Source organism: Choloepus didactylus, chromosome 17, assembly GCF_015220235.1.
Source record: "Choloepus didactylus isolate mChoDid1 chromosome 17, mChoDid1.pri, whole genome shotgun sequence".
NCBI classification, from domain to species: Eukaryota; Metazoa; Chordata; class Mammalia; order Pilosa; family Megalonychidae; genus Choloepus; species Choloepus didactylus.
Window position 1 is genome coordinate 37,669,650 of NC_051323.1, and position 15,473 is coordinate 37,685,122.

General features: G+C 40.3%; 1 protein-coding gene across 1 annotated transcript in view; it reads right to left on the minus strand.

The window, feature by feature from the left end:
• Nucleotides 1-14,942, minus strand: part of SPTBN1 (spectrin beta, non-erythrocytic 1) — a 197,263-nt gene extending 182,321 nt beyond the window's left edge. Inside the window, exon 1 of the mRNA XM_037806814.1 lies at nucleotides 14,740-14,942. The gene's annotated coding sequence lies outside the window, so the exon portion shown is untranslated. The remainder of the gene's footprint in view (nucleotides 1-14,739) is intronic.
• Between the last annotated feature and the right edge of the window lie 531 nt (nucleotides 14,943-15,473).

The following is a 15,473-nucleotide window of genomic DNA, read 5'->3' on the forward strand; positions in this document are numbered from 1 at the left end:
GAGGAATGATAAATATCATCATGTGACCATTTAAGACTGGGAAAACTTTACATTCTTATGCTAAGATTTGAAAATGTGGCCCTTATTACATGTTTGTGAGATGAACAAATATGCACAGAAAGAAAAAGGCTTCAGATGAACACTAAAATGTTAACCGCATGTTTTTGGGATTATGGAATATCCAGTGATTTTAATTTTCTTATTTCATATAATCTATAATAAATCTATATTTATTCCAAAATCTGCACTAAACATTATTGTTTTAATAAAGAAAATATTTTTACACATTTTTTGTATTTTTGTGTTATTATTTTATGTCAATTTATGCATTCATGAAGGCATATATTCCTCAAAATCCATTCAGGAAAAAAGTTGCAAAAAATGAGTATCTTAACTTTTAAAACTCATATACTCACCATAAAAGTCAAAATGCAATGGAAAATGTTTAAAAATCATGGAGCAAATTAAATAAGCATTGTTTAAGGGAAGAATCTAGGTTTTCCTTCTCCTTTAAGTAAATAAGATATAGTGGAAAAAGAGCCCCCAAAATAACATAAAATAAAATAAAATAAAAGCCCTAAACTATGCTAAGAACATGTATTAGCCCATCACAAAGACTGTACAACAGGTGAAGAACATTCCTGAGAAATACGCAGCCCTTGAACATTTAGATTTGGCCTTAAGGCAAACACACCTGGGCAAAAATTATCCCTGAAACAGTCACTCAAGACGGTAGGGAAACAAGGAACTTCATCCAGAACCAAAGGCAGTGGCCATTAAGGGTTACTCTCTGGGACAACGTTTTTGTCAAGCAGCCTTGTGGCCTGATTCCTCCGTCTTTCCCCACACCACAAAGAGGTAACAAAATGCCAAGGCTCTAACAAAATCCACATTCAAATGGGGACTGGAAAAAGCTTTAATAATTTTTAGTCCTCTTTACACTTCACTATTAATACTACTTTTCTTTAAGTTCCAGTAGAAATATTTGAACAGCAGCAGAAATAGTTAATTGGTTATTTATTATACTTAAGAGTTTTTTTATCCAGCTAAAATGAGGTTTGCTATGAAGTGTTAACAGGATAGTTTTGAAGAAGAGCAAGAGTTTATTGCTAAGCGTTTCTGGAAAATTTGGAAAACATAGAGACACAAAATCATAAATCGTCCCTATCCTGTTAGCCAGAGGCAGCCACTGTTAAAAGGTTGGTTGTAATTATATAAATTAAACATTGAAAATGTATACCTTGAGTGAATAACTTTTATTATATATCATTTGAACTTTAATTCTAGATAGCCTGCAGGGTAAAATCCACAGTAATGTTTTGATACAAATTCTACTATCTAACTAGTACTGTAGCTTCAAGTTTATAGTTAAAGATCAGAACTAGCAGGGACCTCTAGATACTAGAGCAGAGATCAGATGGTTTTGTGAGATGTTCACTATCAGTTTATAACTTATTAAGCAAGGAATTATGGCTCGTATAAACAAGGGTCAAGTTAAAAACAATCATGAAACTATAGTATCTTACTTTCCTATCTCAAACCACAAATAATCCTCAAACCCTTCTCAATCAACCATTTAAAATTCATGGCAGAAAAAATACAACAAATTCATGGAAGTAAATTAACATTCATTTTTATAAACTACATTTAAAAAATATTATTATAGTAAAGAACTTGAACCATAAAACAGAAAGCACCATTCTCTCCAAACATTTCTCCCACGAGCTATGGACAACCTGACTCATTCCTTCAAAATTTCACCTCTACATATTCACCTTCAAAATATTATCTCTATAAAATTCCCCATTAAAAGTCTTAAAATAGCCCTCTGCCTCCCTTCATGGTGGAAATTATTCATTCACACATATACATGCACACATCTCTCTCTCATCTGAGTGCAAAATGGTTATTGTATAGATACATTTATATCATATATAACTTTGCATAAGAATATACTTTCATACAAAAATAGGATATCATTAAAATTAGTTCTTCCCACTCAGCCTACAATATTCCTAAAAGCTGAGAAACCACTAATTGTAAGTAATCTACATCTGAGTTACTTTAAATTTTTCACCTGAAATTTTATCTGCATTTCTGACAAATTCCATGGAACATGATATGTAATGGTTACAAAATCAGCTACAGTATTAGTGCTTGGGCTTTCACAAGTGAGAACTAGCATGTCATAGAATTCCACTGCTCTCTCTGTGCAAGTGTGCAGTTTGGAAGTGCTAAAGAACCGCAATCATCCTCATTCGTTTTTTTTGGTAAGTTAAAATATTATTTTTATTGTGGTAAAATATATACATATATAACATAAATTATGTCATTTTAACAATTACAGTTTGGTGGCATTACTACATTTTTAAATTAGAGAAGCTATGGGTTTACAGAATAATCATGAATAAAATACAGGATTCCCATATACCACCCTATTATTAACAACTTGCATTGGTGTGACACATTTGTTATAACTGATGAAAGCACATTTTTATAACTGTACTATTAACTATAATCTATGGTTTAACTTAGGGTTCACTGTGTTGTGCAGTTCCATACATTTTTAAAATTTTTATTCTAGTAACATAAGCATAACCTAAAATTTACCTTTTTAAGCACAAACATGATTCACTGCTGTTCATTACATTCAGTGTTGTGCTACCATCACCAACTATCCATTACCAAAACTCTCTCATCATCCCAAATACAAATTCCACACATTTTAAACATTATCTCCTTATTCCCTACCACCACCCCATCTCCTGTGTAACAATATTCTAGATTATGACTCTGTGAGTTTGCTTATTCTGATTATTCCCTATCAGAGAGATCATACAATATTTGTCCTTTTGTATCTGGCTTATTTTAGTCAACAAGATGTCTTCAAGGTTCACCCATGTTGTCCCATGAATCAGAACTCCCATCCTTTTTTGGAATGAATAATATTCCACTGTGTCTATATACCAGATTTTATTTATCCATTCGTTGATGGACACTTGGGCTGCTTCCGTCTTCTGGCAACTATGAACGATGCCACTACGAACATAGGTGTGCAAATATCTGTTCAACTCCCTACCTTCAATTATTTTGGGTATATACATGGAATTGGGATTGCCAAGTCATATGGTAAATCTATACGTAACTTTCTGCAGAACTGTCAAACTGTCTTCCACAGCAGCTGCACCATTTTACATTCCCACCAGCAATGAATGAGGGTTCCTATTTCTCCACATCCTCTCAAACACTTGTAATTTTCTTTTTTTTTTTTTTTAAATAGTAACCATTCTAGTGGGTATGTACTGGTATCTCATTGTGGTGTTGATGTGCATTTCCCTGATAGCTAATGATGTTGAGCATTTTTCATGAGCTTTTTGACCACTTGTATATCTTCTTTGAAGAAATACCTATATAAGCCTTTTGCCAATTTTAAAATTTTGTGATTGGGTTGTTTGGCTCTTTGTTGTTGACTTGCAGGATTTCTTTATTTATTCTGGATAGTAAACCATTTTCGGAAGTGTGGTTTTCAAATATTTTCTCCCATTGTGTTGTTTTACTTTCATGATAAAGTACTTCATTTATCTGTTTTTTCTTTTGTTGCTTATGCTTTCGGTATAAAGTCTAAGAAACAACTGCTTAACATAAGGTTCTGAAGATGCTTCACTATGTTTTCTTCTAGGAGTTTTATAGTTCTAGCGCTTAAATTTAGGTCTCTGATCCATTTCAAGTTGATTTTTGTATATATTGTGAGGTAGGAACCACCTTCATTCTTTTGCAAACAGACATCCAGTTTTCCCAGTACCATCTGTTAAAGAGACCCTTCTTTTCCACTTGAGTGATCTGTGTCCCCTTGTCAAAAATCAGTTGGCCATAAATGTGAGGGTTCATTTTTGAGCTTGCAATTCTATGCCATTGGTCTATATGTCTGTCCTTGTGCTGGTACCATGCTGTTTTGATTACTGTGGCTTTGTAGTAAGTTTTCAGTTCAAGAAGTGTGAATCCTCCAACTTCAATCTTATTTTTCATGATGGCTGTGGACAATCAGGGCCCCTACATTTCCATATAAATTTGATGATTGGATATTCCATTTCTACAAAGAAGGCTGTAGCAATTTTGACCGGGATTGCTTTGAATCTGTAGGGGTGGAATTGACATCTTAACAATATTAAGTTTTCCAAGTCAGGAAAGCAGTATATCCCGCCATTTATTTAGGTCTTCTTTGATTTCTTTCAGCAGTGTTTTGTAGTTTTCTGTGTACAAATCCTTTACATCCTTGGTTAAATTTATTCCTAGATATTGATTCTTTCAGTTGCTATTCTAAGTGGAATTTTTTTTTTTTTATTCTCTCCTCTCAGATTGCTCATTACTAGTGTATAGAAACACTACTGATTTTTGTGTGTTGATTTTGTATCCCTTGTTTTGCAGAACTCATTATCTCTAGTAGCTTTGTTGTGGGTTTTTTCAGAATTTTCTGTATATAGGGTCATGTCATCTGCAAATAAGGAGAGTTTTCCACCTCCCTTTCCAATTTGGATGCCTTTTATTTCTTCTTCTTGCCTAAATGCTCTAGCTAGAACTTCCAGTACAATGTTGAATAAGAATGGTGACAGTGAGCATCCTTGTTTTGTTCCTGATCTTGGAGGGAAAGCTTTCAGTCTTTCACCATAGATTATGATGTTAGCTGCTGGCTTTTCATAAATGCCCTTTATCATGAGGAAGTTTCCTCCTATTCCTAGTTTTCTAAGGGTTTTTGTCAAAATGGGATGATGGATTTTGTCAAATGCAAAAGATCATGTGTTTTTTTTCCTTCATTTTGTTAATGTATATTACATTAATTGATTTTCTTACATTGAACCACCCTTGCACACCTGGAATACTCTTGATAATGGTGTCCAATTCTTTTAATGTGCTGGGAGATTCAGTTTGCTAGTATTTTGTTGACAATTTTTGCATCTATATTCATAAGATATTGAGCTATAATTTCCTTTTCTTAAGGTATCATTATCTGGCTTTGGTATGAGGGTGATGTCGGCTTTGTAGAATGAATTAGGGAGTATTCCCTCATCTTCAATTTTTTGGAAGAGTTTGAGTAGGACTGGTATTAATTCTTCTTGGAATGATTGGAAGAATTCACCTATGAAGCCATCTGGTCTGGGGCTTTCTTTGTTGAGAGATGCTTGATTACTGATTTAATTTCATTACTAGTTATTTGTTTATTAAAATCTTCTATTTCTTCTTGAGTCAGTGTATGTAGTTTGCGTGTTTCTAAGAATTTTCCCATTTAATCTAAGTTGTTGGCATAAAGTGCTTATAGTACTCTCATAATCCTTTTAAAGTCTTCTACTAATAACGTAGAACCATCTATTTCTCCCTTCAAATTTGTCAATATTTGCTTCATATATTTTGGGGCTCTGCCATTAGGCTCATATATATTTATACTTCTACCTTTTTTATTGAATTGACCCTTTTATCAGTATATAATGACCATCTTTGTCCCTCATAACTGTTTTTTACTTAAAGTCTATTTTAGCTGGTATTAGCTACTACAGCTGTCTTTTGGTTACTATTTGCATGGCATATTTTTTTCCTTCCTTTCATTTTCAATCTATTTATGTTTTTAAATTTAAGGTGAGTATCCTGCATACAGCATATAGTTGGGTCATGCTTTTTTATCCATTCTGCCGACCTTGGCCTTTTGATCAGAGAGTTTAATCCATTTACATTTAAAGTCATTAATAATAATGTAGGACTTTTTCTGTCATTTTGCTATTTAGTCTTTTGTCAGTCTTATACCTTTTTTGGTCCCTCAATTCTTACATTAATGCCTACTTTGATATTTATTTGATTTTTTGTATTATACCATATTGAGCCCCTTCTCATTCATATCTGGGTACATTTTTCACATATTTTCCTTGTGGTTACCATGGGATTAAAACTTAACATTCTAAACATATAAAATCATATTTTGTTTGATACCAACTGACCAGACTCAATAGCATACACATACATTGTTCCTATCCCCCATTTCCCTCATCTTTTTTTGTACGTGTTACCAATTCTATCTTTGCACATTGTATGTCCAAAACCATAGATTAATCATTACTTGTAATGCATATGCATTTTAGCACCTGTAGGAAGAAGGAGAGTTACATACCAAAAAATACAATGTGATAGTACTAGCATTCACAATTGCCCAGATGGTTATCTTTATCAGAGGTCTTTATTTCCTTTCGCCACTTCGAATCACTGTCTAGTGTTCCCTTCCTTTCAGCTGAAGAATTCCCTTTAGCATTGCTTGTAAGGCAGGTCTAGTGAGGATCAATTCCCTCAGCTTCTGTTTATGAGGGAAGGCCTTAATCTCTTCCCCTATTTTGAAAATCTTCCTGGATAGAAAATTCTGGGTTGGCAAATGTTTTCTTTCAGCACGTCAAGTATTTCAATCCATATTTTCTTGCATATTAGCTTTCATATCAGGAAGGTCTGCCATGGCAAATGCAAAGTGCAAGGCCCTCCCTGTCTTTTCTGGGCCTGTGTCTTGTTTTGGACTTGCGCTTACTCGTGACCTTTGGAGTTCCCCTGTTGACTGGAGTTTGAATGCCCCCTCCACTTCCCAGGAGGCAGACCTTCTCCCTCTGCCAGATGCTCCACTGTCAGACTTAAAGCAAGTAAGCCTTCGCCCCAGGCTGTCCGCCTCAACTCCTTCTTAAACTGCTTTGTTGTCTCAAGCTGCTTTTGCCTGGTGGTCAAATTCTGGGAGGGGCACAGGCTGGGAAAGGAGTTTCCCAAGTCAGTCTTTTCCAATCGGAACAAAGCCAGGACCCAGTGCCCTGGAGAGGGCATGAGGAAGGGGCCAGAAGGGTGCCAGGAGCTTCTCCCACAACTCCCCAAAGCTACACTTTCTTGACCTGCCCAGCCAGTGCAGCCCTTCAGCCGTCCTCCACAGCTCTAAGGAAGCACACCATCTTTAAGCCTCCTATGCCAGCTTTGTCCACAGCGGGCTGGGACAACGACTGACCTCAGAGCTGTGCCCCCAGCAATGCAAATAGCTAATCAAATCAGCCCATGTCCATCCTGGAGCTTTGGGAAGTGGCACCAGCAAGCTACATTAGTGGCTGCACCCCACTGGTACCCGCTGTGAGACTACGGGCTGGGGAATAGGAACCACCACATGCAGACAGCAATTTACTGCTATTAACCATAATTTATCAGCCTCTTCCTCCTGCTCTTCCCTGGATGCTGTACAGTGTTCTACTGGACTCGGGAGTTTCAAAATAGTTGATTCAGACAGTTCCCGCCTGTTTAATAGTTGTTCTGGTGGAAGGACTGATTGCTGGAGCTTCCTACTCTGCCATCTTGCCACAATCCTCCTCCAGCATTAAGTACATTTTCAATGTTGTGCTACCATCGCCACCAGCCATTACCCAGACCCTTTCGTCACTCAAATTACGCTGATCCGTGTTACTGTAGAGAGTTGCATTCACATTCCATTACTTCTGAATGCTCTATTTCCCTCTCAGATGCTTAAGATGCTGGCTTACTTATTTTCCCACTGCTCTTAGCAAAGTGCAGAGAAAGACAGATATGACAATCTTTTGCAAGTTTAAACTATTCCTTAATAATTATCTCAAACTGGCCAGATTTTTTTCTTTCCCCTTTTTAAAATTATAATAAAGTGCTAATTGCTTTTCTGGTTATGAAAAAATAAGCCTCCAATGGTCATCTACCATTTTATTTACCATACTCTTCCCATTCTATGAAATACTTTAAAACTGAAAATGAGAAACACTGTCATAGGAATCCTTTCATACAAGAGAGAAAGTCACCCATCAACCCACCACTTAAAGCAAACTCTTAACATTGTAATGTATTTACTTCTAATCTTACATTTAATATAATAAAACTGAGCTTATACCATATTATGCAGTTTTGCATACCAATTTTTTCCTCAAACATTATATTGTTAACATTTTCCCATTTCAGAAATATTTTTCCAAACCATTATTTTAAGGACTACACTGTATTCCATCCTATTGTTGTGCCATAACTCATTTGATTATGCTCCCCATTAGGAGACATTTTTGTATTTTCACTGTGAATATTGCTAAGAAAACCCTTGTTTAAAAGCTCTGTCCTTATTTCTAATTATTTCAGAGCTATAAGTGGGATTCTAGTCCAAAAGGCATAAATATATAAGGTTTCTATTATACATATAACCCAAATGTTTTCCATTTCATAGCATCCCAGAAAGCACTATCAACCTACCAATTTAAGTGAAAAAAAAATTAACATTATTTTAATTAGCATTTCCTACTCACGGTTAAGTCTGAACAATTTAATATAGTAACTGGCCTCCTTGATTTCTTCTTTTGTAATATATTGCTTCACATCCTGTCCTCAAAGGTTTTAGTGCCTTCTTGTTTGTTAAAAACAAAAATTATTAATCAGGCCTGCCCTTCCCATTATTTTGACATGATACACACAGACAATTTTAATATAGACTGGACTCTGCATTATTTACTTGAGTGACAGGTATTACTTACTGAAACATGTCTTTTTTAAATAAATCAGATTATTTGAAAGAAAGCATAAAATTGAGAAAAACTGAACAGAAATGCCACATTTTATGATAATTAAAATTGACTGTGATGGACACTGGATTATCTCACTTAGTTTTAACAATCCTATGTGACAGGTACTATCATATGACCACCTTACAGATGAAAACACTGAGGGTCAAAGCAGTTTGCCCAAGGTTACTAGGCTAGTGAGTGAGTAAATAATATACATATCTTATTGGTAAAAAGAACTGCTTACAAAGAAATGTAATTACATTACTTTCAAGAATAGGAACCTGAACTGATAAAGGGTTTCCAGCAAGTGGTCTTGGATAGCCTGCACTGATCAATAAATAAATTCCATTGGAACAAACAGCCTTTTAAAAACAAAAAGCTGTTTAATGGCTCTTTGGACATAAAAATGTTAAAGAAGTTTCTGAAAAGCATACCAAAAAGGGTCAGTGACTCATATAGCTTAGGCAGTCCCAAGGAGAGAGGAATGGAACCCTTGTCAACTGAACACCTGCTATGTGCCTGGACTGTATACTCCATATACTGCTGTCTCACAAATGATGTGTGAGAAGTAGGTCCTATTATTCTGATTTTATTGATGAGGAAACTGTGGTTCCAAGAACAACTAACTAGCCCAAGGCTAGTTCCTAGCTTTGGCTATACAGCTAGTATATGATACCATTAAGAGCTGAGTACAGATCTGTTTGACTCCAATATCCATGCTTTTTCCAAATTAGGGAAAATTTGTTGGCAATAACAAAAACCTTAAAGGAAAAAAGGTGATTATGACTCTACTAAAATTAAGAATGAGAGTTCATCAAAACAAACAAACACTTAAACACACACACCCCTACTAGGAGATAATTTTTGCAACATGTAAGCCACAAAAGATTAGTAGGCAATATATACATAAAGAACTCCTCCTACAAATCAGCAAGAAAAGAAATAATACAAAAGAAAAATAATGAAAAGGCTGGACAGGCATTTCACGAAAGAAGGAATCCAAATGGCCGGCCAGTAATAAAAAAAGATATCCAATCTCAATAATCACAGAAATTGCAAATAAAAAGCACAATAAGATAACTTCACAAATAGCAACTAGACAACATTTTAAAGTCTGGTAAATGAACTACTGGCAAGGGTGAGGAACAGTCATAACACTTGTGCACTGCTAGTGGAAATGCAAATTGTTAGAACCACTTCGGAAAACAACTCTGCACTAGTTAGTAAATTTGAAGATGCACATACCCTGTGGTCCAGCAAATTTCATTCCTTAGAAAAGGCAGAAGTGGGAGGTGGCAGGGAGAGACAGAGAAAGAGTGTGTGTAGTGTGTGTGTTTATCTCTCCACATATGCACCAGGAGACATTGACAAGAACCATTCACAGCAGCCTTTTTATAACAGCAAGGAAACTGGAATCAATCCAAATCTCTATCTCCAGTGGAACAAATAACTAATTCATGATGGAACACTGTACGGCAGTGAAAATGATGAACTGCAGCCACAAAACGAATCAATCTCAGGAATATAACATTAATCTAAGAAAGCAAGTAACAGAAAAATACATAAAGTGTGATTTCAGGTGCATAAAGTTCAAAAACAGCTAAATTAAGTAAGATTTTTTAACAGGATAAACCACAGAGAAGACAAGGGAATTGGTAAGAGCAAAATTCAGGACGGCAGTTGCTTCTGCTAGGACTGTGGAGGAGCACATAGGGAACTCTGAAGTGTACGAAGACTGTTCTTGAATTAGGTGGTGGTTGCATGAGTGTCCACTGTTTTGTAATTCTTTATATTTCACATGTTTTATAAAAACTATTTTGTATCTACTAATTATTTAATTTAAAAATACCTTTTAAAAAAACAGATCTTCAGGACATTGAATATACCAGAAGTAGCTGATGACAAAGCAAGCTATCAGAGGAGGGTGGAGGGAGCAGAAAGGACTCAGGGTTTTAGATTCCTGGGTTCCTGCTCTGCTGCTGGGAAGCAAAAGCCTTCTGTCCTGGGGGTGGAGTTGGAACAGGTGGGAGGAGAGTGGACTCAACTTTAGATACGTTTTAGAAAAGAACTTAAAAAGCTGATTAATCTAAATAAACTATAGTAAATACGACTCTTCCACCTAAAGATTTAAAAAAAGCTTTACAAAGTAATTCCGTATAAAACAAATAATTTACAGGGATGTATCACTTCATTCACCACCACTTACTGATTCAAGAAAAAAAAGGAGGGGCTGATACTTCAGCAAAAGAAAACACAAGAAGATGGTATAGGGAAGAACCTTTAGATCTTAAAGCCTTTAGCTGAAGGAGCAGATAAGAGTTTCTCAATTTAATGTGCATACAAATCACTTTGCAGACTTGTTAAAATGCAGATTCTCATTGGGTAGGTCGGGAGAGAGCCTAAGAATCTGTATTTTTAAACTAATTCCTGGGCGATGCTGAGTTGGTGGTCCACATTATAAAAATGTCTTCTCTAGAGATGTTTAAAAATAGGAATAATTGTAATAGCTTAGTTTTACTCACCAAAGTAGAAAAACGACTGATGATGTTATTGCAACATTACATAAACTCGAAATAGGACAAATGCTACCAGAAAAATCAGAGTATTGAACTAGGTTTCTTTACAAAGAAAAGATATTCTGAGAAAAAGCAAAGACTGAAAACTTACAGGAGAAATCCATGAAATGTTTTACTCACCTCCATAGACCTACAGAAGGAGCTTTTGCAGCAGGGACATTAGCCCTTTCCTTCTGGTTTACATTACCAATAGTCTCACACAAAGAAACGAAGTCTACCATAAGGAAATCCATAGAACATTAATTAAAACTCGATTATAACACAGATGTCGGTCAGGGCCCAACATAATTAAAGACGCGTCACATCACTGCATGTAAAACATACAAAAATATATTGGGCTTTAAAGTTCTAAGAATATGCTCTTAAAATGAGCTTAAAATCATTTCAACAAAAAACACACAGAACGATTTCCACTCATCGCGTCTACATTTGTTTAGTACCCATAAAATCGCTCTATCTCAAAACAGTACTTCCACAGGTAAAAGTCAAAGTAATCTCACACACTCTCCAAGGAAACCCTACCAATGCCAAGTCTTTGCTCAGGCTGTGGCACAAGCAGAGGGTGAGGTCTCCTCACTTTGCTCCTACAACATCAGACAGTTGTTACTAGTCTCACCCAAGAGATACTCTTCACAGAAAGCCTAGACATCAGGAGACAACCAAGGGACAGCTGGGCCTTCACTGCCCCAGTACTTCTTATTCTCTCAGTGAAGGTTTTCGTCACTCTAGAAATGACAGAGTTACAAAGAGCTTAACCAGAATTCTGCCCTTGGAATATAAATCAGAACAGCTAAACCTCCTGTGACATCAACGCAGGATATTTCTTAAAACACAGGAAATCTAAAATATTCTGGATAATCCATAGAAACAATACTTGCAAACATCTTTGTGAGCACAATTTTAAACAAGCAGCACAATGATGAAACCCACATCCAAAAAGTACCATATTTTAATGGCCTTCTATTATAGAAACTCAAAACAATGCACATAAATCACACAGTCTACATTCAGTTCTGCTTTGCAGAGCCACATAAATCAAATGGAACTAACTTGGATTCATTAGAGATTAAAATAATAAAAGTAGACACTCCCTTGGCTTTGAAACACTGACCTTCCCTTCCAGTTAGCCTACTGAAATGTCCTTTTTCACCTACACATCTTAGAAGAGTCTGGGCTGACATTTGAAATGTATTCCATTTGCCATCCCACTCTGAATAAGTGAATTATGGAAACGGCATTTAGAAGAGAAATTCACTGTGTGCTAACCAAGATAAGAACACCGAGAGCCATCTCTTTCTGACCAAATACCAGCTACAGAGCCTTTGGTGGTCTGCTCTTCTCAACCCCCTCCCCAGCTACATTCCTATACTCATCTGAAAAAATATGTATACAAAAAAAAACAAAAAAAACAAAAACCCAGAAACAAACAAATGCAATTACCATCATAATCCTGTTATTCATGTCTGGAGACTTAACTTGGCTATCTCCATCAGCAGAACTCTGAATACCACTTTCTCATTAATCATGACACTCATTTACTTTATTAGTTCTTTTTTTTTTTTTATTAAATTCCATTTTATTGAAATACATTCACACACCATACAATCATCCATGATATACAATCCACTGTCCACAGTATGATAACATAGTTATGCATTCATCACCACAATCTATCTCTGAACATTTACTTTATTAGTTCTTTATTAATCCTTAATAAAGAATCCAAACATACAATTATACTTGATTCAAAGGAAAAGCAAATGATCAAAACAAACAAAATATAGGTTTAAGGAATCATTTATTACCCATCAAAATAATATATATATATTTAAAAAGGATTATATATATCCCTTTTAAAACAACCTACTTAGTGCTCACATTTTTACTGATGTCTCAGAAACATAAGAATTAAAATATTCCAATCATTTAATTTTTTTAAAAATGGCTTTCTATAGGAAAAACTCATATACTTAGTACTGGCCAAAGCCAGATAGGGTACTGTAATGTCATAGCTGTGAAGGTCCAATAAATAAACATCAACTTTTCAGGCACGAAGAAACAGATGTGCGGCTGGGTTGTGAATACAGATTACCGGGGATCCACTGAAAGACACTGCGACTCCCAACCCCTATTGCACCACTGCCCCCGCTCACTACTCGGCCGCGTCCTTCCTGTAGCCCCTCCCTATGGCTCTGGTCCCTCGGTCAGGGATCGGATTCCGGTCCGCAGGCCGGCTCCGTCTGCCTGCATTGGCGCAGCAGGGCGCCCCTTCACCGAGCTCAGCCCAACAAGCAGGGTGGTGGAGTCACTCCGAAAGGGAAGCCTCTCTACCTTCTCACACCCAGGCGACCTGGTCCTCCTGTGGCGTCATGTCAGCTGAAGCTGCAGACTAGGTGGATGCCGCTCCGAGGCCCGGACAGGGGCAGCCGTGGGCCTGGGTGGGGCCGGGCACGGGCCGCAGGCGCCCACTGGCCTTGACAAGCCCGACAGCGAGAACCAGGGGAGGCTGCAACACTGCTGCATTGTGCTGCATCACGGCGAGGGCACCGTGAGCCATCCATCTTGCCAAAAAAAATGCACATGCCTCTCCCCAAATAAATCCCACAGAATCCCTTTTTCTCCTTCGCGGAAGCACATCACACTCGCCCGCTCCGCACTTACTGTCTGGCGTGGCTTTTGATTGGAAAAATAATGGACACGGTTTGGGTATTAATATCCCTCCCCCCCATCTGATGGCAGGCACTTGGCACCTTTCCTATCACAAAAACAAAGGGAACCTTTCCTATCCCAAAAAGAGGGCCGCGCGCGTGGAGAAGGGGATGACGAGAGGGGCTTCCAGCCCACCACCCCAAAACAGACCCAGAGGGCCCCCGCGGCGGTACAAACCTGTTGAAGAGCAGTGCGGCCGGAGCCGAAGGGCGGGCGCAGCGGCGGCTCGGTGCCCGAGGGCGGCTCACGCCCAGCCCTAGGAGAGTGGGAACGGCAGGGAGGGTGGGGGGACGGCAGGGAGAAGGGGGGGAGGGATCCGCCGGGCCACCGCCTCCGGCTCAGCTGCAGCGCGGCGCAGTCCGCACCACGCCTGGCCGCATCCCTAGCGCTGCTACGCTCAGCGCCCGGCCCTGTCACGGCCGCCCCCGGTCCCCACCCACCGGGTGGAGAGGAGGGCACCCGAAAATATAACCCCCCGGCTGCCCACTCCCCACCCACCCTCTCCAGGGGCCGCTACGTCCGGCTGGAGGGAGGAGGCGGCGGAGGCAGGGACGAGGAATTGGTAATGCTGCACCCCGGGATGGGGCCAGGCGGCCGCGGTGAGCACGGCGAATCTGGGACTGCCTCTGCGGAGCCCGCCGCCCCACGCCCTGAATAACCGGAGTAATAATAAGCATCTGAGCCTGACGCTCCCCGCGCCGCCCCCGCCCGGGCTCCACAGCCTCCCCGCCCCCACCCCGCTCCACCAGCTGCAGGGCAGCGGCGGGGCAGCAGCGTCTCCCCGGCCCTGGGCCCGCGCCCCTCCACCCGCCCGCTACCGCGGAGCCCTCCTGGGGCGCAGCCCCAGTGATTTGGCACCTTCCAGCCCCAAACCCCCTTCCTACCTCCCGAAGGTGGGCTGGGGGCGCCGGGGTCCCGTCCTCCTCCGGCTCCTCGGCGGCCGGGCGGGTGGGCCGGGAGGCGACTACGCGGGGCTGTCCGCGGCTGGGGCCGGGGCTCACAGGACGGGACCGGTGGGCGCTGCTGCGCGGGACTGCGCGCTCGCTCCGGGAGGAGAGGCGGCGGAGGGAGGGACTGGAGGAATCCGCAGCCTGCACGGCAACAGCTGCACTGATTCCGGGGGCCGGGCGGGAGCGCGGGAGGAGGGCGGGGAGAGGGCGGGGAGGAGGGAAGGGAGGGGGGAGAAAGCAGGGAGGGGGGGGCGAGGGGCGGAGAGAGGGAGGGGCGCGGACGCCGGGCGCGCGCACACACACGCGCGCACAAGTTGTCTCCCGCAGAACCTCCACCCTGGCTCCCTCCCTCTTTCCTACCCGGAGCCCCGAAGACGCCCGCTGAGCCCTTGCTCCGCGCCGAGAGCCGAACCTAGGGCGCGTCTACGTCTTCCAAGCCTTGGCTCTTCCCCCTGCGGTGCCCCGACCTCGCCCCCTGCCACGGGGACTGGCCGGGACTGGCCTAGGCGCGGTGGGCACCGCCGCTGCCGCTACCCGGGCAAAGGGACAATGGGAGCTTTGTCCCCACAGCCGGCGAGGGCCAATTTCATATTTAATTTCGGGCTAATTCGATTATCGCTGAGGAAAGAGGCAGCTTAACTTTCTACGTGATTTGTGCAACCTCTTTC